Raw genomic sequence first — 25,508 nt, 5'->3', positions numbered from 1 at the left:
AACACGATTCGCGCAACGAAAATTACCGAAATCAACTCCCAAAATAAGCCCCAAAATACCTTTAAATCGACTTTATCTTCTAGGAGTTCGACAGAATTTTTCCTTTCTTCGCTTAAATTTTTCCGTAGCACTTTTCTTCAAGAATCTGAAAAGATTTTGCTTGAGGCAGATCAAAAAACTTAAATTTGTTCGAATAGCTTTCTAGATTCACAATACACGGTCTCGTGAAGGTGCGTCGTTGACCTTGCAGTGTTGGATCGTGAATTCTCTTGTTGTGCTGCTTGCCTTTTTTGAAATCTCTGTAAATGAAAACTAAAGGGGTTGATATGTGCGAGTTAATGACGCGCCTTATCAACACATTGTGTTGGAGTTCACTGCTTGTTTCCGATTGTAATTGATTCCGAAGTCTCGACTAATTTCATCGAGATATTCACCGCGATCTTCGCCGAGTCTTATACTGCCGTGCTAAGGAAAAACGCCGTATGAACCTTCAGGCGTTGCCAAATTTCCTCTGACAAATCACTAATTTTCAGGAAAAGCTTTGAAAGTTTTTTTGCCAATTTCTCGGATAGTTTTGTTTATATTTTGATCTGGAGCGTCTGAAAGTTTCAAGGAAAGATATTCATGATTTTCCTCAAAAATAAACATATTATCCGAGGAAATTTGGCAACTCTCGAATGTTCATACGGCGTTCTTCCTTAGCACGGCAGTATAGATGGACGTATTTATGCTAAAATTAACTACAAGCTTATGAAGTAAACTAAAAGGAACTATGCAACACGCAAGTCCTATACTTACAGTTCATTTTGATTGAATTCATTTTCACCGCTTGGGCAATTTCACCCAAAGTTCGCTTTCGCCTATTCACACTAGGCTCACATTTTGCAATTAGGAACTACAATATTTTACTCAATTTAGAAACAACGTATGTGCCATCACTTCCCGTACGCACACACGTGTTTAAACGGATGAGCCAAAATTTGAAGTTCCTAATTACAAAATGTAGTCTATTATTTGATGTTTGTGTATCAATCAATTAAAAATCGAAAAAATTGCACTACTGCACACATTGGTAAAAATTACAATTTAGGAGTGAACATTCTAAAATGTTGAATATTACGTTTTTCTGACTGCAAAACAACGAAGAACGCAATTCTTCCCGGCCAGAATGGACAAGACATCCCGTGATCCCGGGAGCTTTGAGGCGCTGGCGCACCCCATCCCATCGCATGAGCAGACAGGTTCAAGCCGTGACCTTTGAAATCGTCTTCAGGCCGGTGAGACTGAGCAATTGCAGTCGCTTTGACGTGTCGTTCCCTTTTCACGCCTTGAACTTTGAACAATAATCGGCTAGCACCAAGCCCCTTTTTTACGGTAATAAACACGTTCGGATAACTAACAATAAACGCAAGCTACCACTTCCGCGCACTGCTTGCGCATTGTTGCCTACTTGGGGATGAACGACGTTTATCAGTTAAAAGTTTGATCCAGAGGTAGGCTTTGAATTAAATGAAAATTTAAACTATGATGAGATAGAGTGATGAATATACAAGAGATTTTCCTTCAAATTGTCGAAATCCAGCTTTTCAATTTGTAGGATAGTTTCTTGGGGCAATAAGAGGTGAATGTTTATTTCCAAAATTATTTCCTAGAAGTATTGAACAGTAAAAGTTATCATTTTTTTCGTCTATTTCTTCAACCATTTTTTTGTCTTCCACTTTTTCTCTCTCTCTCTTCCTACGCTTCTTTTCCTCTTTCCTCGTCGTTATCAACTTTCGATTTCCGATTTTCTTTTACTTTTTCTCCTTTTTTCCTGTCCTGCTTAAAAAAACATGAGCGGATCCAAGGGGGGGGGGGGGGGCGCAGGAGGTGTACGCCCCCCTCGTCCGCCCGAGGAAAGGAGGAAGAAAAAGGGGAAACAGCAAAAATGAAAGAACGAAGGAAAGAAGGAGAGGGGGAGCTTGTATTTCGTAATTTTTCATGACATATAATTGACTCGAACTGCATGTTAGATGCTTTAAAAGTTCGAAGTTTCTGGGTCCGTCTATGGTGAAAAGTGTTGCTGAACCAACTAACAATGATGGGTTCTATGTGCATCAATTACTATCGCCGTTCATCCTTAGTTAGACGAAAAGGCTGACTCAAATGATTTAAATTGATAAATATTATTATTGAAAAAGATTGGTAGGTCCCACTTTGCGAGATTGATTTTTCATTTAGATTAGGTTTTCTTGTATATCTCCTGCCAGGGGCTTACTAAGGGTGCCCATTCCAGCATAATACAGGGTCATTCACTTCCTTCCACTCCCTCTGACTCTTTACCTAATCGAGGTAAAGATTTAAAACTTAAAGGGTGTTCTTTGGTCGAAGGGAGATACTGTTTGGCTAATTCGAAAGCCAAAGAACCGCTAAGTTTCAAATCTTCACCAAGTTAGAGAGGGTGGAAGGGACTTTTTTACCACTCTCTATTTGAAACTTCGGGACACATACAGCGCAAATTATGCATTTTAGAATGAATTTCAGATTTTTTTGATGTGCTCGAAGTGATTTTCCTAAGATTTCATTGCAGAAAATACACTCAGTTGCTGGTATCTGCTGTGCATCGATAAACTCGCCGGGTCAACTCGGCACGGAACGTGGCAACGCGTGGTCCAGTCAGGGTTCCTACGCCGCTCCCGACTGATCCTTTAATTCCACGCTGACAGCCTCATCTTCAAGAGGCCTCCGTATACACCCTGGCGGATTTTATCCCGGCAAGGCTACGTGACAAAACAATTAAGTTTGATGGATATCGAACCAGGAAACCTGAGACACTTCTCGGCCTCACTTCGTTGAAAAACACTGACTCGTGGGCCTTAACCCTTCAATAAGGCCCTACAGGATCAAGGATCGCACGAATGAGAGGAAAATTTAGCATAATTGCACATTCAGACGATGCTAATTTAATGCTATCGAGTGCTAACTGCAAATAATTAATTGATAATTTAATTGATCCTTTCATCAGATTTTGACTGTTATTTCTGTTTGTATATAAATTTGAACTTGGAATTATCAAATTTTATCTAGTTAAAAGCTCTCAGCATTCACGAATGCTAACTGACACTGGGAAAAAAAACACATTGGATCTAGAGTCCAGACTCTTAAAAACATCGGCAAGAAAAAATACTCTCGATTCAATCAGATTTAAGCTTAAGTCAAAAACTAAGCCTCTTAATTTGAGCGGATTTCCTTTTGATTTAAGCTTAAATCTGTTTGAATCAAGAGTCCTTTTTCTTGTCAATGTTTTCAAGAGTCTGGACTCTAGATCCAATGTGTTTTTTTTTCCAGTGGATGCTAACGAATAATTGGAAAAGTTCGAAAGCAAGAACTCTACATCGCAATATCATGGGGAAAGGGCGCTTTTCATGACCATTTACGTAAAAAGTGGCCCTAATGATGGGGACTGTTTAATCATTGAATATAGAAAAGTCCCATTTCTTAGAACTCCTTGCCTCATAATACATTCCTGCAACTAACGGCAGATGGTTCCTTGCTGCTGACTGGAGATGAAACCGTATAAAACCACAGGGAGAAACTTTCAACGCTAAGAAGTAAAGTTAAATTCGCAGAGAAACGCCAGTTACACATTTTTTAAAAGGCCAGCATTCCAAGAGGAAGAGCAACGCAGATCATAATTCCTCATCATGCGAGATGCAAATTTGATTAGCGCGATCAAGCATCATGAAAATTCTGACAATCAAATACGATACTTAGCAAATCCTAAGTCCCTTTTGCCCAAAAAGTACAGTACCTTCCTTTTCCCAAACTCGAGCCGTATCTGTGGCTAATTACACATCGTATCGATGGGGCCCGGTCGGAAAGTGCGCCTTCAAGAGGCGCTTGAATTTCAAGCGGCAACTATTCAAACACGACTGTCGACAAGTTGCATATGGAGTGCTTTGAAGGAAATATTTCCGCGGCGTATTCATGAGCGGGTAGCTGATAGCCTCCTATTCACTTTAAATCATTCGATCGCTCTGCGCTCAACACTTATATTTCATATTGAGTTGAGAAAGAATATAACTTACAACTTCATCACCTCCGTTTTAATTTTAGTCTCTGCTGAACTTTGTCATTTATTTAAAATCGAGACGTAATGAAAATGTTTAATTTTCACCAAGACAAAAATGTCTCTTTTAATCCACAAAAGGAATCGACCCATTTTGTGGATACGGCACCATGCCAGCAGTGCTTCATGCAACCAGAAGTTCTCCCAATTTTCCTAAATTTGAACAAGGGAAGTATCGATGGCTAAAGAGCGAGATCACGTGTTTACGTCTGTGACGCTCCAGTCATACTTTTTTCCCCTCGAAAAACTATTCAACGTAATTTCTTGAAAACTTTCTTGATTTTTCTTCTGTGTTGGTAGAATATTCTCACCGAAAAAAAAGTGCAGTTGATTTAAAATTCTGGATGTAAAAAATTGTGCGAGAACTCACAAAACGCTGAATAATTGATCGCTGCAGCTGTTACGTTAGCAATGTCAGGCGGATAATTCAGCATTTTGTGAGTTCTCGCACACTCTTTTTGCATCCAGAATGTTAGATCAACATCAATTTTTTTCACTTTAAAGTACCAAGCTAATAAGCTATAAATCTGACTTTTTTCTCTTCGAAAAAATAAACTAGGAGCGGAGATTTTGAAACAACGCAATGAAGATACGTCAAGTCGCACTTTAGCAATCGATATATTACCCCAGGAGAACCGATGATCACTGTGACCTCACTCTGATTGTCATCGATGGAAGCATCGACGGCATCATGAGTGTCATGACGTGACAATGAGAGAAACAGTTCTCTGAAAAGGATGTAAGAACTTTTCTACCGTTAACGCGCCATTCCTTCATTGGTTACTGGAAAGTCTATAACGGCCCGACTAAAAACAAATAAAATGGGAAAACAAAAGGTTCGAGCGAGTTTAATATCGTCTGCGCCTGCGCGCATAAATGTTTCCCGTCGGGAATGGTCGCCGTCATTAAAAATGGTAGGGGAAGGGCTTTAACGACTGGGTCAAGGTCAAATACGGGCTGAAACGAAATCCTCCAGGAGTCATGAACGTTTTACGGCGCGGTATAATCAATTACCATTGAGGTATGGCAGCCGAGAGAAAAGCCAGACGCATGCTGAACTCATAGCTCTTGCACTTCCTCAAGAGATTCCCACCGAAAGGTTAAACTATCTGAGCCTGCAATCTTCGTCAATTAATGACACTGCGATTAATTGTTTGATCATGCTGGTTTTTGTTACTTGCGTTTCATTCATCGCAATTATCGTCTGCAAAGAGTGCGGGGAAGCTACGGAAAAATATATACAAAGCCTTGAGAGTAAAGATGTCACATCAAGATCACATGGTAACAAATCTCTGCTGTCCATTGCAAGAACGCCGTAACTCCATTCCAAATTTTGAAAATATTTTTCAGACAACATGCTCCGTTTGAAGAAAACCTAGCCACCACCATGTTTCATACTTTCATTTTAATTTTCAAATGGTACACCACAGTTATTTTAAGAGTGTAAAGGATGTATGTTCGCAGCTTTCCTTGAAGTGGAACAGTTTTTCTGAGAAGAATCTGCCAAATCTGAAATGGAGATACAGCGTTTTTGCTATGGACGGTGGATCTGCTCAGTGGCGTGGCGTGCTTTGCGATATATCGATTGTTATGCCATTTAAACCTATGGAAAAGGATCGATTAACGAACACCTTAATAATCGATTCTTTACCATGGGTTTAAATTACATATCAATCGATATATCGTAATTCACGCCACGCCACTGATCTGCCGGATGATGGACGAGAATATTAGGTGCATTTCTATATGAGCCACGGTTAGTACATGCTTTTGTGTCTCTAGGCTCATCCCGGAATTTACTCACACCTCTTTTCCGTAACATGGTAGTGATAGAAACTCGCGAAGTCGCGTTGTAAAGCGTGGAATTCACCTAGATAAAACTACGAGGGTCATCCAAAAAGTAAGTTCACCCCTCTCATATCTCCGACACTAAAAGGGATAAATCAAATCGGTAAAAAAGGACTTCTTACTTATATCCGTAGCTCTCCATAGGTACCAAGATTTATAAATTTGGACCACTGGTTGCCGAGATATTCGATTTTTACGTGAACAACTCCCGGCCAGTTCCGTCCACCAAACGATGCGCTGCGATTCCCGTCACGCTACCTGAATTGACTGTGTTCCCCACACATCTACGTAGGAATAACCAACTCAAATATTCTAAGATTGGCCTTAAAACAATCTTACCTTATTTTTCGACGTAATTTCCGTTCCTATAGATGCATTTTTCATAGCGTTTCTGAAGCTTCTTAATGCCGTTCTCAAAGAACACTTTTGGTTGACTCTTGAACCAGCCATTGACTGCTTCCATCACCTGCTGATCGTTCTCGAAGCGCTGGCCACCTAGGTGCTTCTTGAGTTGCGGAAAAATATGATAGTCACTCGGGGCAAGGGCTGGACAGTATGGAGGTTGAGGTGACACCTCCCACGCAAATTTGTCCAACAAATTTTGGGTCTCTTTCGGCGTGTGAGGTCTGGCATTATCGTGAAGGAATAGGGGACCACGAGACAAGAGACCCGGTCGCTTGTTTCTTATTGCCAATCGCAACGAATTCAATATTCCACAATACCGTGGTGCATTGATTGTACACCCTTTCTCCAAATAATGGACGAGAAGTACTCCTTGAGAGTCCCAGAAGACAAAAGCGACGCGACAGCGCGCGGTGCATCTCATATCAGCGCGTCGTTTGGTGGACGGAACTGGCCGGGAGTTGTTCACGTAAAAATCGAATATCTCGGCAACCAGTGGTCCAAATTTAAAAATCTTGGTACCTATGGAGAGCTGAAGATATAAGTAAGAAGTTCTTTTTTACCGATTTGATTTATCCCTTTTAGTTTCGGAGATATGAAAGGGGTGAACTTACTTTTTGGATGACCCTCGTAGATACCATCCACAAGCCTTTTGATGAAATTTTCGTCTTCCGAAATTGAACAAAATAATTTCTGAGTAAATATTAACATCTGCTTCTGTGTGGCATTTCAAATTTTTTGACAGTCGATCGTTGATCATAAAAATCCTTATGGCACACTGATCAACATGTGGTTAAACATCGATCAAAAATTTAAGATAAGTGTTGTTTGGCAAGCCAAATTTTTTAAGTCCCGAGAGCAAATGATTCCACCATTGGCATTCGGTTGGGGAATGTCACGCCAAAAAATTTAGATCCCTGATTTCCATTTGACGTGCGACGACGATCCAGGTATTCCTGATGTGTTAAATAATTGAATCCCCCGATTGCATCAACCATCGCTGAGTAGAGTCAGCCGTTGATTTGTCGTTCACGGCCATGAAGATTTCCGCTTACATTTTTCCTACGCTTTTCTCCGAACGAAAAACTGAGATCCGATTGAGACACGAATCGATCCATTGATGGACGTGACACAAAAACACGGCGGCGCACAGTGGTTAAAATTCAAAATTCGATGGCATAAAATAAAAATCAGAACGATAAAACGCCAAAGTCGCAATTTCAGTGCTTCAAGACTAATGTTACCCTCGTTACAGGCTGTTACTCCTTTACAAGACTGGGCTCTGATACGATCCTCATGCTGACATTTTCGTCTAAACGTTATTGATGATAAACGAATAGAATCGATTAGACACCCACCGTGCGATGGCCAGGCGGGTTTTTTCGAAACAGAGTCAGGCCTTGCCAACTGGAATGTGAACTGTGAACCACGACAGCCACTGTCGATCGTTGAGTGATTCGCATTGGGCTGTGCTGCCAAGTCGTATGAAAAAACCATTAGAAGGTTGTAAGCATAACGTTATGAACTTAATCTCTAATCAAAATACAATAAAAGTGGTTGGCTGTAAGGGCCACAAGCTTCGCCCATTACGATTACTTTCATCAGTAAATTAAAGCGCCACCTGGAGAGGAAATGGGGTTCATTTACCCTCCCCCAGAATTTGAAATGCGCTCCTGTTTAGAGGGTTGATAGACGGTCTATCATAGACCTCCTCCCAACAACTTGCCGCCTCAGCAGCCCATCCCAATAAAGCTCAGGTACAGAAGAATCTTCCACTTTCGGGGATTCGACATCCTCTCTAGGGCAACTGCTCTCAGAGCCAGCTTCATCCGTGTCGCAGGGAATTAGTAAAATTTAATTTATGTTTACCTGTCTAGGCATACAAAGTAAGGCATGTTTGCACTGTGAATGATACCACTATTCGAACACGTGGGAGGCCGTTTTGCCTACTTCGAAAAATGAAGGCGGAACGAGTTTCGGACACCTGCCTGCACTAACGTATGCACGATAGGAGGATTACCATAGCTCCAAGTACATTTAACGCTTATTTGCACTGTGAATGATACCACTATTCGAACACATGGGAGGCCGTTTTGCCTACTTCGAAAAGTGAAGGCGAAACGAGTTTCGGTCGCCCGGCTGCACTCCCTTGCGTATGCGCGATAGGAGGTTTACCATATAGCTCCACGCACATTCAACGCATGTTTGCACTGCGTGTGATACCACTATTCGACCACGAAGGAGGCTATTTTGCCTACTCAGAAAAATGAAGGCGAAACGCGCGTCATAAAATCCTACATTTTCCGTCTTTCGGGGAGAACCATTGGATGGGGAACCTTTGGGTCCCTCAGGCAAGAACGAAGTGACAAACGGGAACTCACGAGGCAGCCAGAGAGACTCAAAAAGAACCCTCAGGGCCCAGTTCCAGAACTCGGAAGGATCTTCATTCTTGATTGCCTGTCCCCATCGGAACCTGGATCGATTCCCGAAGGATTCCCACAGGTCCGTTTTATCATAAAGGTAAAGTTTGAAGACGAAAAAGAAGGGGAGTACGATGATAGAGAGAAAGGTGGAGAAAAAGAATACGACAAAGAGTAAAAATAAGGAAAAACGAAGAGGAAACAGAAACGGAAGAGAATCAAGGTTTCAGTCCTATACCTTTGGCCCATCTTACAATCAGAGGGCGGATCTCCATAGTGTGCGAGATTTTGCATCCCCTTGCGATGCATCTACCCTTATCTAACCTACCTAACCTAACCGATACTCAACCTAACCGATACTCAACCTAACCTACCTAACCTCACCGACACTCAACCTAACCCACTTAACCTAATCCAACCTAATCTAACCTAATCTAATCTAACCTAACCTGATCTAACCTAACCTGCTCTAACCTAACCTGCTCTAACCTAACCTGATCTAACCTAACCTGATCTAACCTAACCTAATCTAACCTAATCCAACCTAAACTAACCTAATCTAACCTACCTAACCTCCTCTAACCTAACCTAACCCAACCTAACGTCTGGCTGGATGCATCGCAGTTGGATGCAACGTCCCGAGCCCATCACCATCGATGGATGTTGCGGGTCTCGGGCTGAAGTTGGCAACGGTGGAGCACCAAGCACCGCTCGCACCGCTGGCGAGGACCGGGGCATCGGGCGGCAAGTTCGGTCTCTGGTGGGAGAGGCCGCGGCTGCTCACGCTCCACTCGGAGTAACTTTCGGTTTCAGCGCCGCCGCTCCGCGCCGCGCGAGTCCGCGACCAGTCAGTCAGTCTGCGACCAGTGAAAGTGCTCGTAACAGAATAATGCGCTACGCTCCCGCCACTCAGTTCCGCGCCTCTGTCCACGTCCCCGCGCTCGCCTCCGTGCTCGTGTTCTGACTCCCCGCACCATCACCCTCTCTCCACCCCGCTCCACCCCCGAGAGGCACCCACGCCGTCCACCCCCGGAGTCAACGTCCAAATGTCCAACGGGCGCCGGTGACGCTTTTTCCCTTCTTTTTTCAGTGCGGTGATTTTTTTCTGGTTTTCGTGTGTCACCTAGGGGTCCGGTCGTGTCGTGTTTTCCCCTGGTTTCCGGGTCCATTCAGTGGTATTTGTTTATTGCTGTGCATCAAAGTGACGTAAGGATGTATTAAGTGGGAACGAGTGGATTATATCGACAGTACGATTGCATCAGGTACGCCACCTTTTTTTTTTTTTTTTTAAATAATATTTGTTTAAATTATTTGAAGGGTTCACAGAAGCAGAGCTCGTTAATTTTAGTGCTAGGGTATTATTGCATTTTTTTTTTTTTTTTTTTTTTTTTTTTTTTTTAAATTCATGCAAAATTTACGCATAGTTGACAAATTGGTTATTGTTTGTCAAGAGTAGGGAAAATGGCATTGGCAGGTCCGAAGAATGTCGGAGGAGAAGTTCCCAAGACAACTTTTGGATTGGATACCACCCCCTGCAAGACGGCAACAGGGATGTTCCCTGAGGGAATGTCCAAGGCGTCGATACAGTGGAAAGATAGTCGCATAAGGAGTTAGGGTGTCGCAGAGCGCTAGTGTGCGCTATGAGAGTGACTTACATGTATTTTGGAAAAAAATAAAGATTCAGAATTTTTATTTTGCAAAAAAAAAAAAAAAAAAATGGGATCTTTTGCATAAAAACACCTCGGGAAAGAGATGCACGTTCTCTGTCACTTGATAAGCAGCTGATATTCCTAATGAGAGCACTGAAAAAGGTACACGAGCATAATTGCATTTTTTCGAGTGAGATATCAGCTTCACAAGTAAATGCCTCATCAAAAAAGTCGAATATGTTGAGAAAGGCGATTAGGGGTGACCCTTACACTCTTTTCTGGTAATGAATAACATATAACATGAATATTGATGAAGTGAAGAATTCATCTCGAAATTGTGTTTTTGAGCTGAAAATTAAATATAATGCTTTCAGTATAACTATTTCTAGAATAAAAAGGTCATGGCATGAGCCGTCATTCAAAAGAAAAAGTAAAATAAAGATCTTCAACTAAGATCAAAAGAGTCGAGATGAATTCAGCCATTGACAAAAGTCTTTTTAATTGCCATCTTTCTCAGCACCGATGAATTCCTGAGCAGGGTTAAAAACCAGTGATAACAATTTTCCTGACCAAATGTTCACTGCTTACGAAATTATGCTCTTCAATCGCCAAACCGAAGTCCACTTGAGTTAAAGTCAGACAAGTCTCTAGACAAAGAATCAGTTTTCGCCAAAATCTTAAAATGAAACTCATGCCTTAGGAAACTTTGTTCGATCAGTCCATATTAGCCTACCCCTGCTATAGATTCACCTTAACCGGCGTAACTCTTCTGAGCCGATTCCAGGAAGAAAGGCGTAAGTCCGAAATTTCAAATTGAACTGAATTTTGCAATAGGGAGCCACCGCTTATGGTTCGTTTTAGAAGCAACATCTATACCATCCGTTTTTCCATGCAGATAGTTGATTATATGGATGAGCCAGATATCTTCTTTCATTATTGCAAAAAGTAGTCCAATTGGCCCACACTGGAAAAAACACATTGGATCAAGAGTCCAGACTCTTGAAAACATTGACAAGAAAAAATACTCTTGATTCAATCAGATTTAAGCTTAAATCGAAAGGAAATCCGCTCAAATTAAGAGGCTTGGTTCTTGATTTAAGCTAGATTCTGATTGAATCAAGTGTACTTTTTCTCGTCGATGTTTTCAAGAGTCTGGACTTTAGATCCAACGTGTTTTTTTTCCAGTGTAAAAGGATCGTACTAAAAGTTATCTCCTGAAAAAATTATTTCAAAATTTTCAAACGAATGTCAACCCATCTTTTGGACGGTCCAGAAAATTTTGGTCATCCTGCTTGACGAGAAAATCAGTTCGATGCCTGTTCTGTGAAATTCGGTTTTGTGGACTTGCGCCCTTCTACCACAAATTAAATTATTTCGAGACTCGAATAGAACCGTTCCATTTGGTTGTTTTCGAGGGCCGGCGCCGGCGGTTGGAAGTGTGACATGTCTCTATATGCGGAAGGAAGATGCCGTAATCGGATATTAACTCGCCCGTTTACTTCCTGTGCCTGGGTGCGCAGCGCCGACCGTCGGCTTAAAGTTGGGTTTAAAGGTCAAGTCCCCTGGAGGAGAGCCATTGCACAACGCCCCCCTCCCCCCCCCCCTTGTTTTAGACCGCAGAGCCAAATCTGGCTTGGAGCATCTTTGTTAACTGTTCACGAAGTACTGACCATACCGTGAGTGGAAAGGAGAAGAGTATTTGCGAGACATTATTGATATCGAGATGGGATAAGTGTTTTTATTTAAAGAACAATGACCTGCTTTTGGGCAATAAGCTTAAAGTTTTAGGGTCATTTCTACCCATTTCATCCATTTAACTATGCATAGCTCCGTCCCAGATGAGAACGATCCGATTCGTAATGTCAAAACTATGATGGCACCATAGTGGCTTTGACGCATAGTAGAAAAAACGCCATAATGCCATACTTTGCTCAATAATTTTTCGATTTTAAAACCGTTAGGGAACCTCAAACTTGCCTCATTTGTTGCCCGGCTGAAAGAAGATTATGTTCATGAGTGAAACATGGTACCATGTTGACCTCAACGACTGAACTTTAACGCATGAGTAGAAAAAACGGCGAGGCTTCGATCCCAGAGAACAGTTTGCAGTGTGTCTCAAAATATGATTGTTGCAAACATAATTCATGGCAAAAATGACTATGTTGGTGAGTAAAGCATGATGCCATGTTGACATTAACATGGTATCGACACAGCATGGTACCAACTCAGTGTGAACATTATTCCACGTTGATACCATGCTGGTCCATTTTTGGCAATTGGACCAATTCAGAATCACTTGATACAATGTTGATATCATGCTATCGTCCAAATGACACCATGTTTCACTCACCAACATGGTCGTTTGTAACAGGAATTTTACTGCACAAGATTAGACTGATTTCGACAAATACGGCGAATATTTGCGGCGAGGAGAATATATTAAGGTTATATACGGACTATCACTCCGAGTAAAACTTTAATAGTGACAAAAATGCACTTTGACATTTACACAATCGTGGCAACCGGAAAAATTCCGCTGCAAAAAGAAAATTGTCGTTGACACATTTAAAATTTATCTTTGTGTGATAAAGCACTTTTTGAACGCTTAGAGTGTTTTCATGACGACTAGACTCTTCGAGACTGCAGTTGAAATAAAAAAAAAAAAAAAAAAAAAAAAAAAAAAAAAAAAAACACCACTTGAAATACTCATCAATAAAACTTTTAGAATGCATTCAGTCACTCTAGACTTGCAGCTTAATTCGTCTTTAATAGTTCATTAGTTATTTTGTTCATCGACGACTTAAGTCGAAAAACGCTTATCTCCGATTGCGACGTCGCAGATAGCTGCTCTTACTAAATTTGTCTAGAGAAAAAACTAAATCAGTTTCCTTGAAATACTTTTTACTCATCCAAAAATATTCAAAGGAAGTTTAAAGGATATTTTTTTCTTTTTTTTATGAAAATAAAATGTAACATAAAATTAGTAAATGCTGCTATGGCGCGGAGGTATGTACTATTAAAATTTGGCTATCGATATGTTTAAACTTACTCCGCAAATACCTCTGCTACTTTGAAATAGATCTTAATGCTCTTATAGACAAACGACGCGAATGCGAGACCACATGAGAAACAGGATCAAGGATCATCTCGCCATTCGAGCTGCAGGTTTTCGTTTCTCCGCGATTGGGAAAGACTGTTATCATTCGCAATTGCAGGGAATTCGGTGAGCCAATCCACGGGATACGTTGCGGTGCCATCGCTTCACTCCTCTCTCGTATCGCCGTGTTTGGTAACGCTAAAAAATTTGCGGTTGGCGTCACGGAGTTACCTATCTCTACTCAAAAATCTAAATTGAAGACATAAATGCGCAAGCATAGATACAAATTAACAGAAATTACAGATCTTGCAAAACATTGTCGATACACTCCCTCGAATTTCATCGAAATTTCTCTACGTAGAGTTTGCACAATATCGATGGCTGAGGTCAAAAAATACGTGAGTAAAACCGTAAAAATGTGAGTTTGTAAGTCTCCGTTAGTGTTTTATATTTTTAAACTAAAAATAAACAATAATTTTAGTTGAAGTTCTCTGTGATCTTTTGAATCTGGGTCCAAAAAAACACAAAAATTTGCCAGGAAACATTTTAATCAAACCTTGAAAAAATCTCCTATTTCATTCATCCAGAAAGAAAAAAAACCTAAATTTTGTTGAAAGTTTTACAATAGTTCATTATAAAGAGAACGAAAACCAGGAAAATTTTTGAAAAAAAATATGTTGATTAGTTTCCTGATTGAAAACTACATTAAGATGAACAGTCTACGGCGTTGCAAACTGAAACAGACGATTTCAAGGTTAGGTCGTCGATACGCTATTTTTATCAAGTCCAGCATGAATCTTGTTCAAAGGGGTGTGCATACATTAAAAAAGAAATACATCGAAGATGAAACCAAATTATCTTAAATCTCGATTTAAAAGTCTCTTGTTTCCCATCTTAATTTTCTTCTTTTCCTTTGCTACTTTCTTTGTTTTTTTTTTGTGTGTGTTCTTTTTAAACGACGATTGATGATAATTATTATTAGAAATATTTCGTTGTTATCTTATGTCTTTTCGAAAAAATTGCCTGAGAAGATCCAGATCGGTCACACCCGGAAATATTCTGTAAAAAAGTACCAAACTTAATGGGAGCATGGAAAGCCCACGATATGCTCAGTTATTTTACATTTTTGAGGCCCGTGAATGAATGCAAAGAACACGACGGATGATATGTTTTCTGCAGTGTACTCTGCGCGATGTTAATCTTAGTAAAAATGAAAATGGGCTCGAAACTGTCAGGTGGATTCGCTTTCAGATACTCGGACACGATCCGGCGCTAAAGTCTAGAGAGTAAGAGACTGGCGTAACTTGTAAGATCAGATGAAGTTAAAAGTTTACTCGAGGAAAATACGTAGACAAACACGCGAGCGGAAGATTATGCAACCGGTTTCGAGCTCGACCGCGCTCAGTGGGACCCATCGCGTCGGATATTGGACAAGCTTCGTGCTTTAAACTCGCCAACTTTTAACCATTTCATTAACAATACCAAAACAAAGTAATGAGTAAATAAGTTCTGGAAGAAATCAGATTTTCTCGAGTTCACCTTTGTCAAGAGACGGGAGTCTACTTGATCAAATGAATCACATTTTGCAATAAGGAACCACAATTTCTGGCACATTTTAGAAACGACATGCATGCCATTAGTTTCCGTATGCAGATATGTGCTTTTATGGGCGAGCCAGAGATAGTGGTTCCTTATTGCAAAATGTAATCAAAATGGTGTACGTATTGAATTAATTTTGCGAGCTTTGCAATGAATTAATATTTCTCCGCCTGTTTTTTTTTTTTTTTTTTTTTTTTTTTTTTGACAAGATTCTAAGTCCTCTGCACCAGAGAAAGATGGAAATTTTTACGAAGCCCGTGTTTAATTTTAACGGCCAATTTGATCTACGCTGGTTTCAGTTCTTTCCGCGAGGAGGAATTTTGAACTGGCCAATTATTATGCAAATAATAACGCTATAATCTCTTATTTACAAACTGCTTCTGGAAATTGTCAATACAACGAAAGTATTTTGCGTGGACTCTTAATGTAGAAACATGCCTGCAGATGATTTAATTCTTACTCTGTCTATTGGTTGAATTTCGCAAAAATAGAGGATTTTTAATGCAACAAACTGATCCTCATCATAATATATCGTGATGAAGTCATTAACGTAACTAGTTATGTTTAAGACTAACTCTTCAGCTTCAAAAATACCGTAAAATATATTTAACTAATTGATAATTCATCAAACATGATACATTCCGATGTTTTAGAATTAGATAGCCACTAAAGCAGTCTGTAAAGGTGCACAACGTCAAATCTAAGATACAAATTTTTGAGCAGGTCTCACGATAGGAACACTATTGTACTCTATTCAGCTCAATCTCTACATGGGTACTTTTGCTGTGGAAAAGAGGATGGTCATTAGTGAGCACAGAAAATGAATTTATAGACTTTACACAAGGAAGCTATTTTGCTATTCAGAAACGCTGAAATTAAAGTTACAGATCCAGCATATGGAAAGTATGAAACGTAATCGTACATTGAACCGTGTTCATGAGAGAACATTTTATCGAAAAGATGTTAACTCTGCGCAGGTGGACTCCACCGGAAAACTGGTTTTCCAGCATTTTGTTCAATAAAGTAAATCAGAAAACTACACCTAAGTTCATTGCACGAAAGAAAATTTTCAAGACAGTTGCCAAATCTTCCGACAAGTTTAAGCCGCGGGAAACCTTGTAGCCTTAATCAATGTTTGAAAGCACCAGAGACTAACAAAGACCCTTTCTTGGCCTCTTAGCGATATGTAGAAGCTTTAATTTTCGGAGCTCAACGTCGCAACACTTTTCCGTTGGCTGTTGAGTGACGTGTGACCATTGTATCTAAAAAACAACCAACGTTTATCCGTTTAGTACACTATTTGGACCAAGTTCATCAGAAAGGAACCAACCCACATTTTCGAAAAAATTGATATAAGAATATTTTTGAGTTCTACTAGTCCTATATACTCCCCTGCCAAAAACTCAAAGTCGAGAATAAACAATTAGTGTGTGTTGAGAGGGGTTAAAGTTTATTTTCTACATTGAGCCTTATGAAGACATAAAACTTCAAACCTCTTTTCCTCAGTTTCAACTTTAAGTGGGTTGGTCCATTTCTGTTAAACTCTGTCCATTTGACACGAACATTGTGACTGCATAGGAAATGTTGGATCCAAAAAAAAAAATGTTCCACCAAGAAATTAGTAAAGGATATTTGAAAGGTAATTTTACTCCAAAAGGTGTAAGATTTCCTTACCATGTCAGAATTGTTAAACGGTCGAATCGCTTTCGAAGGAGAACAGTGCCTTCAATGTCTGGATATAGTTAAATGCACTCATTATCCTGACTCGCGCTTAAGCTATAACCCGTGGGATGAAAAAGTGATTTGTCTTCTTAATTGGTCACTTAACGAACATGGATAGGCTGAATGACCTCGTTCGGCTAATTTTAGCGATTTTGAGTTGACACAATAACCTTTTGGTTCCAGCAGCAGGTCTACACAGCTTTGTGTGTGTGTATGACTGATTTCGGCCTGAAGCAGGATTTTGAAAAAACAGTGATTAAATTTTCAACTTGATTAGCAAAGGATGACATGTATTCTCTCCAGGCGGTTTAATGATGATGTTTCACTTTACAGGAATATCTGTGTGGCTACCTGTCAGGAATATTCGATGAGCAATCGTGCAGCGCTTTGAATAGCGGAATGGTCATGCGTTTATTGTAGGCGGTTTTCGCACATTATGTTTAGGCAACCTTTTGATAATTTCTCGTCAAGCTAAGAACCTGCGGTTTTTTTTCAAAATTGCGCACTGGAAAAAAAAACACATAGGATCTAGAGTCCAGACTCTTGAAAACATTGACAAGAAAAAATACTCTTGATTCAATCAGAATTTTGCTTAAATCAAAAGAAAATCCGCTCAAATTAAGAGGCTTGGTTCTTGATTCAAGCAAAAATCCGATTGAATCAAGAGTATTTTTTCACGTCGATGTTTTTATAAGAGTCTGGACTCTAGATCCAATAAGTTTTTTTTTCCCAGTGCGGGAATTTTATGCTGTGCTAATCGATCAAAGAATTTCACCAATCATGGCTTAAGCTTGCAGTTATTCGAAAATTAATTCAGAGCAAGTTGTAAATATTAAATTTAAAAAAATCCAATGAAAATCTCAGAGATTCACTACAATGCACGTGTAGTCTCCACGGCATACGCATAGGAATTGAGAAATTGTGTCTGGTCTGCTAAACTAATGGGTCAATTGCGCTACAGTGACATAATCGTGTTTTGATGTTCTCAAATTACAGATCAGCGAAAAATAATGACATCTGTCCGAACGCAAAGTTTCGACGTCCAGTGTCAACGCAGATGCCGTTCCTCGAAAAATACGACGTGTGACGTCATCTACCCCAGTAGTGCATATGATGGTTTTCCCAACCTTGGTTTTAGAGTACCTATATTAAGAGAGTATGGCCACTGGGCCCCATGGAGAGGCTTAGGACCCAAAAATGGCGGTGCTTTGTTTTGGTTTTTGTGGATGGGAGGGGGTCATTGCCAACTTTTGACGGTTATCACCAACCGCACTTACTGCCAACCTTACTACATCTAAGATAATTTTTCTCAAAGATTGCACACGATTAGCCTTAAAAATATGTAAAAATGTCGCAATAGTGCATCTTAGTAAATTTCTCGTTACGATAAGCAAAGAAAACTACATTTTGAGTCATTTTGCATTACATTAATATATGGCGTCCGCCATGTTTGGGTCCTAAGGGCTCCATTCAGCCTAAAATGGCTAAGCCAATCAGAGGTGGTAACCCCAGTGGCCATGCTCTCTCAATATAGGTACTCTACTTGGTTTCATCCGTGTTTTAAGTTGCGTGCGACCGACGCAAATGTGTGCATCACTAATCAGACGTATTTAAATTCAAAGGAACTATGTCCGTTGTGACAGGAGCCCTGTTACTCGTTTAATCCTAAGAATTTCAGGGCTTATGGCAGAATGGATATAGCTCCTTTGGTCCACCTCCCTGGATGAATCCACAGTATGCACTCGCACTGCCGTGTGGACGGTGTCAAACAAGTGTTGTTTGAGGGGTGATATCTCTTTTGATATTGGACGTAGAAAGTGGGCGTTTAGATGGATCCTATCAGCGGGCTGAGTATTGAAATTGATAGACAAAGCCATAGACAAAAAAGACATAGGAGGTATGGAGCGATCCTATTGATTGAAATGTGTGGTTCGTATAAACTAACGAGAAAATGATGGACTAACTGTCGGGTTTCTGTTCATGGGTTGCTGTTAGTTAGTCTATTACCTACTGCATTTGTCCATTGCAACCACCAGCTTTCACCAATAGGTTCCCTCCATACCCCTTTTGTCATCTTTGTCTATAGCTTTGTCTATCAATTTCAATAATCGGCCCGCAGGTCTTACTAATTTAACAAGCATAAATCATCAAAACGTCACTCTGTGACTAACGCAACTTCTAGCGCAATCCTACTCCAAAACCTCCGTTTCAATTTGACTTCGGTTTCTTTGCGGTCAGAAATTCGTTCAGCGTGCAAAAGGACCTAACTTGGCCATTTTTCATTTATAACTGTTGCACGGAGAAAAAATCTTCGTGCGTGGGACCCGAAGTTTAGGTCATATGGATCTCTGAAATTTTCAGATTGAGCATCTGAACACTTTAGGTCCAGCTGCTGAGGTTTGGATCACACATCTGAAACTTCAGTTCTTACATCTGAAGTACTTCGGTTTTCACATCCGAAAAACTTCGGTCCTCACATCTGAAGTACTTCAGATGTAAGAACTGAAGTTTCAGATGTGTGATCCGAACCTCGGCAGCTGGACCTAAAATGATCAGATGCTCAAACCGAAAACTTCAGAGATCCATGTGACCTAAACTTCGGGTCCCACGCACGAAGTTTTTTTCTCCGTGTGTCACCAACGGTTTTTTGGCCCCCACCTCGAATAACATAGAGGCTATTTTTCGGGAAAATGTCTTACTTCGATCCCAAAATTCGATTCTAAAAACATATGCCTTCACTTTAGGACAGACTAAGCACTCCCTGTCTCTGGTCGGAATGGGATGTGGATATACTTAGAGTCCCTTTATACTGAGAGTCAAGACAATTCGGCTCATGGATGTCACAAACGGGAATAAAGATTACAGAAATTGAACGTTTTTCGTAATCTTTGATCGGCCCATTCTCAAATGCCTTTCTCCGTTCCTCCTCTCATTCCGTTTGTTCCTTGCCGAACCCGTAATTCCCTGGTCCATTCCAGATTATAATCTTTGCAATTGGTGAAAATGTAATCTTTATTCCCGTGTGTGACACTGTGGAGGCCTAAAATACGGGAACCAATCAGAAATGGATTCAAATTGTCTTGACTCTCAGAATAAAGGGACTCTAGCATTCCCTGTCTCTGGTCGGAATGCGATGTGGATCTACTGTGCGGAAGCACTGGAGGCTTGAAGGAAGATTGGCTTACAGCAGGTTGGACGGTTGCATACCGGAACGTCCTCTCGTTTCTATTTTCTTGGGCATCGGCAGCCGCCGTATCCGCGCCCGCCCGTCGCGTCGGCCCGTGCCCATTATAGTCTCAAATCGGACATACTCACCTCCAAGCTCCCGGCTCCGCGCCGACTCGACTCCCGATCGGAGAAAGGTAACGCGATCGGGCATCGCGACGCGGCCTTGCCTTAAAAAAGGTAGCCACCATCTTCTCCGCCTTTTTTTTTCAAAGTCCGCCGACCGGCTCCGCGGATTCGATCGGATCCGATTTCAGAGAGACCCCATGTTTTATCCTTAACCCTGGACGGCCGTTCAGAGAATTCTCATTATAGGAATGTTTGCGTGCTACAGGCAAATTCGTCGTTCCCCTCATGAAAGGACGTAACTGCATTTTAATGTTGCCAAATTTTCCATCGCAAATTGAACGTTTAGCTTAAAATTTCACTGATTTTCTCCTGATCTCTTGCAAGAACCAGGAAAATTTTGGGAAAAATTAAACGGGTACATTCGTGCACTGAAAAAAAAACTATGGCCGTGGGAGCCGCAATTACGGGCTATATAGACATACCGTCCGTTCCGGGCTCAAAGGCTGAAAATTCCGGCTGCTGGAGCCGTAGCTTCGGCCTCTGAACCCGGAACAATCGAAGCTACGCCTCCAGCAGCCGGAATTTTTGGCCTTTGAGCCCGGAACGGACGGTATGTCTACATAGCCCGTTATTGCGGCTCCCACGGCCGGAGTTTTTTTTTTCAGAGCATGAAAGAACGTAACTGCATTTTAATGTTGCCAAATGTTTCATCGCAAATTGAGCGTTTAGCTTAAAATTTCACTGATTCTTCTCCTGATCTCTTGCGAAAACCAGAGGAATTTTGGGAAAAATTAAACGGGTACATTCGTGGGAAAAATGGAATATTTTGGGAGAATTTTGCAACCTTGGAATAAAGTTACGGTCCTTCGTCCGGGAAACGACGCATTTTGACGGAGCAACGAAAAGAAGAGTGCCTAAAATGGGAGAGTAGGGCCCAAAATTATTATAAACTTTTCCACAAGGAATATACGAAACAGCGTCTTTGCCAACCCTGAGACTTACAGAGAAGAAATCTGACTAAGCTATACTAGGGCCCACGAACGATGATCCCTGAAAAATCGGGCGACTAAACGCATGGACCATGTCAATGACAACGCTGCAGGGTCGAGCACGCACATCGACGAGACCGAGTATTGTGAACGCGAAAAGCTATTGTATGCGAACTGCTGCTATTCTACCCCTATCTCCAGGTCAAAATTCTTCATCGGAAGCCCTTTCGTAAAAGATCAATTTCTTGTAATTTTGCCCTAATCTCTTCGTCCATTACATGGTTTGATTGCTCGTAAAATTCTGAGCTAAATCATATATAATTGTTATACATAATTTTTATTTTTCCCTTCTTTTTCCTTTTTGAAGCGAAGTCCAATTTTTATTTATAACATCGTATCTCGAACTGTAACTTTGCTGCTATTTGACCGATTTTTATAAACGAGGCCTCTTTTTACTCGTGTTTTAAAGGAGAGTAACGAAACACTTGCTAAAAAAATGTTACACAACTTTCAACAAATTTTGGTTTTTTCTAGCGGGAGAGTGAAATTGTAAATTACGCGTAAGTAATTAGGGTTCGATTGTGGCTCGGCTCGGCATTGTCCTCGAACTCGAGACTCGGTTCGGGCCGGGGTGTCGCTGTTGCCAGTGTTTGCAAGAAATACCCGCGGCTCAGGGATCATCGTTCGTGGGCCCTAGTATAGCAGCAATCAGAAGTGAAATGGTTGATTCAAAAATTGAACTAGAAGGTGACCAAAGATTTCATACGTCAAAACTGACCGAAAGTGTAAGAAAAGTCATAAGAATTCGCATTTAAGGAATCCATGATTGATGTAAAAACAACGGCTAATTGGACATTTTTAAATCAAAAGGAAGTATCTCTATTTGGACCTGGGCCCTGGGACTTGGAAGGATATATACATGACAGGACCCATGTCATAATGGCAATTGTTCCTTTTGATTTAAATACGCCCAACTTGAAAATCATGGCTTGGCTGCTCTCTTGGGCCCTAACTTCTTTTGCGCGAATATCAGGAAAGGTCTAATGGATTTCCGGGAGTTCTGTTTAAGGATCTTAATACCGAAATAAAATTAAATAACTATGAAACAACCTAGGTGTGAAATGCCTGGAATGTATTGATTTTGTATTATTTGGACATATTTAAATGAAGACGACCCTTATCCATTACGACATGAGCCCTGTTATGTATGTATTCTTACGGATTACAGGGCTCATGCCGGAATTGATATATTTCCTTTTTATTTTAATGCGTTCATTTGACTCAAGGAACACAAAAACTGATACAGTGAAAATTGAAATATCTATTCCTGTTTTTTCTGTCAGGCGCTTAAATGAGGAAACAATTAAAAGCACCCGTTTGACCGATTCATTAATACCCGATCTTCCTGGTTCGGACAATTATTTCAGCCCCCTCTCAAAAGTTCATCTCGATCAAACGCGGCAATTAAAATCGTTAACCGCTCTGTAAAGATCGAGAGCAATAGCTCTCAAAACAATAGGACTAGAATTAACCAACATTCAGGTTAATGTTTAGTATCTGGATCAATGGCGGGACGTGAGTGATCGATTATCGATATTTCCCCATTTGAAACTATGGTTAAGAATCGATTATTAAGGTGTTCGTTGCGAATACCCTGTTCATCGGTCCTTTTCCGTAGGATTAAATGGCAGAGCAATCGATATATCGCGACTGATCTGGATCGAAACAAACCCGAAAAGTGGCGCGTGAGAGGAAAGACATTAAAAAGGCCGTTTGGGAGCCAATATCTTATGGCATTCACACTCTTGACCGTTCGGGTTCGCGCTCGGTACGATCAGGAATCAGGTCGATATGTAATAACAGTTGTGACGTAACGGTGGTTTTAAGCTGGGCGTGAGCGGAGCTTAAACTTTAATTTTGCCGGCCTCCCGCGCTAGGGTATTTTCTGGACTCTCACTGGGTCAGTCGTGCGTATTCTTAGCAGAGACAATGTATTTTAAAGGCCGCGTGTTAACAATCTAAGCAATGTAATCGAGTTCAGGTCGGAGAACAACGCTTTTTTCGCCTGAAATGGTGATTGATGAGCAACTTTATGAGTGTAAAATCCGCCAAATGATGACTGATGAATGCCTGGGTGAGCAATTTTTTGCTAGCCGGTTTTTCGGAGAGTTCGTTAATTTCTTAAAAACTTCTTTGATTTTCTGCTCTAATAGCAGAATATTCTGTATAAATAAGCCATGAAGTTCAATTTTTTTCCTTCGCAAAAATAAAATGGGAACGCTTTTTATCACCGTGAAGGAGATATGTGGTTTCGGCCATTGGCTATCGATATCACGATAAAAAATTTTGGAGTAAAATTCTGTGCCAGAGTCCATAAAGCGCCAAAAGATTCCGAGTATATGAATACGGAGCGGAATATATTCTCCTTACGGAATGACTTACACTGTTACGGAGTGGAATCTACCCTTTTTGCGAAGTGTCATACGCTTTATAGTGCTAATTTCACTTCGCTTTGATATCACTCTGGGTTTAAAAGCGCTTTATAGACTCTGCCACGGAATCTGACTCCACGATTTTTGACAGTGTAACTGGAAATTTTCGATGGGCCTATGCAGGGGAAATTCGGCAAGTGCGGGAGGGAAGGAAGAAGCGGCGCTAACCTTGTTGGCCGACGATCAATTTCCACCGCGGCTGAAAACCGACTCCAAGTCCGAGGAGTTATGATGTTACAAATTGCGACGGCTGTCTCGTAATAGTGACATACTCGGATGACATCTCAACCGGCCGATAAACGCAATAGCATGCGAACTCCTCCCGATCGCGATCGCCGCAGTTTGCGAGTAATTCGCTGCCAGTTGCGAGTATACGGGAAAGCTCGCGATACTCGTATCGCTCATGTCCAGATCTTCTCTCGACCCAATCCCTTCTATTGGTGCCCTATGTCGGACCGTTCCTTTTTCAATGGAAAATACGAACGTGCGCTTTTTATATCGAACCATTGTTTGCAATAAAAAGAAAACTACTAATTCTGGCTCATTTTATAAACAACATGTATTTGAAATGTTCTTTCAGATGTATTGTACAAATACATATATTTTAGTGGATCCTGACTAGTCTTCAAAGAAATGGCGATGTCAGAATGTTGTCACCAGTTGCAAACGCCTTCAGTTTCACGTGATACTTCACCGCACACACTGGAGTTAAAATATTTGTATCATAAATTGTCGTGCCGAGCCCTACGCTTTTTGGACATTCATGATATCGACTCGTAATTAATCGGAAAAACCTTTATAAACTACATTATTTTGTAAATGTTTTATATCTTGGTGTATCCTGACTCGTTTTTCAGGAATTGACCAGCGGGGCGCGGATTTCTACGATTTGTATTGTGAGCTACGTCAAACTGTTATCACCAGTCGAAAACGCCTTCAGTTTTGCGCGATACCTCACCGCACACACCCGAGTTAAAATATTTGTATCATAAATTTCCGTGTAGAACCCTCAACTTTCGGAACATTCGTGAATTATTTTGTCTCGTATTTAGTCGGAAAACTGTTATGGTAACTGTTTGCATTATTAGTGAATTTTTTGCGCTGATTCTGTGCTGAAGTCTTCGAATGAATGAATTCAGTATTTTTATTTTCCTTTCATTTTTCATACAAATTATTTGTACCGCGACATCACACGAAAAACGGAGTACCTCTGGATTAGGGTACATTTATAGGGAGAGTATGGACAACTCGATTTATGTAGTTCTTAGGGCTCAAAAGGGCGACAACCTGAAAAACGAAAATCACTGGAAAAGTGCCGCTGCCAACCTATACATTTGAAATATTGATCAATAGGGCAGACAGCGCATTGTAAACAAGCGTTTTTAAGGATCAAGACTATGAAACTGATAAAATCAAAGTTTTATGCGTGCTTTTAATCAATTGTTAATCAGCGTACCTACTCTAGCAGTTTAAATTAGTACCACTGGAGAATTTGAGTTCATAGGTTGGCTACCCTTTTGGGCGCCAAGAGATACATGACCTGATCAGACCTTACCTCCAAATTTTCGAGTTGACCATTCTCTCCCTGTAAAGGTACTCTACTCTGGGTGACTCTGGCGGAGATCACTTAGTCCGAAAATACCTTGTCGTGAAGCTTGTGGGTGGGAGATGCTGTCTCAGTCTGCGCGGCACTCCTTAGTTTTTAATGACTTTATCTCGAGAGTTGTTTACATTCCTAGTTTTTGCACGCACCGAGCAGTCGAGCACCACAAGGAAATCGTGAGAGCCCACGGGCCACAGGGTTGCGTCTGTCCGCCTGACAGGGGCTCATTACCGTGCACGCATGCGAGTGCGCACATGAAATACGCACACCCTTGCCAGCTCTCAA

At 40.9% G+C, this 25,508-nt stretch overlaps 2 protein-coding genes across 4 annotated transcripts in view; one reads left to right on the top strand and one right to left on the bottom strand.

Annotated features, from left to right (window-relative positions):
- The window catches only part of LOC109030839 (uncharacterized), a 143,610-nt gene that overhangs the window by 44,194 nt on the left and 73,908 nt on the right, over nt 1-25,508 (bottom strand). The window lies entirely within an intron of this gene.
- sona (sol narae) overlaps nt 9,404-25,508 on the top strand; it is a 172,296-nt gene continuing 156,191 nt past the window's right edge. Inside the window, exon 1 of one of the 3 annotated variants that reach the window (XM_019041957.2) lies at nt 9,404-10,040. The gene's annotated coding sequence lies outside the window, so the exon portion shown is untranslated. The remainder of the gene's footprint in view (nt 10,041-25,508) is intronic. The other 2 variants (XM_019041946.2, XM_019041966.2) reach the window with 2 other exon arrangements.

This window comes from Bemisia tabaci, chromosome 5 (assembly GCF_918797505.1).
Source record: "Bemisia tabaci chromosome 5, PGI_BMITA_v3".
Lineage (NCBI taxonomy): Eukaryota > Metazoa > Arthropoda > Insecta > Hemiptera > Aleyrodidae > Bemisia > Bemisia tabaci.
This window is presented reverse-complemented; position numbering and strand designations above follow the sequence as displayed.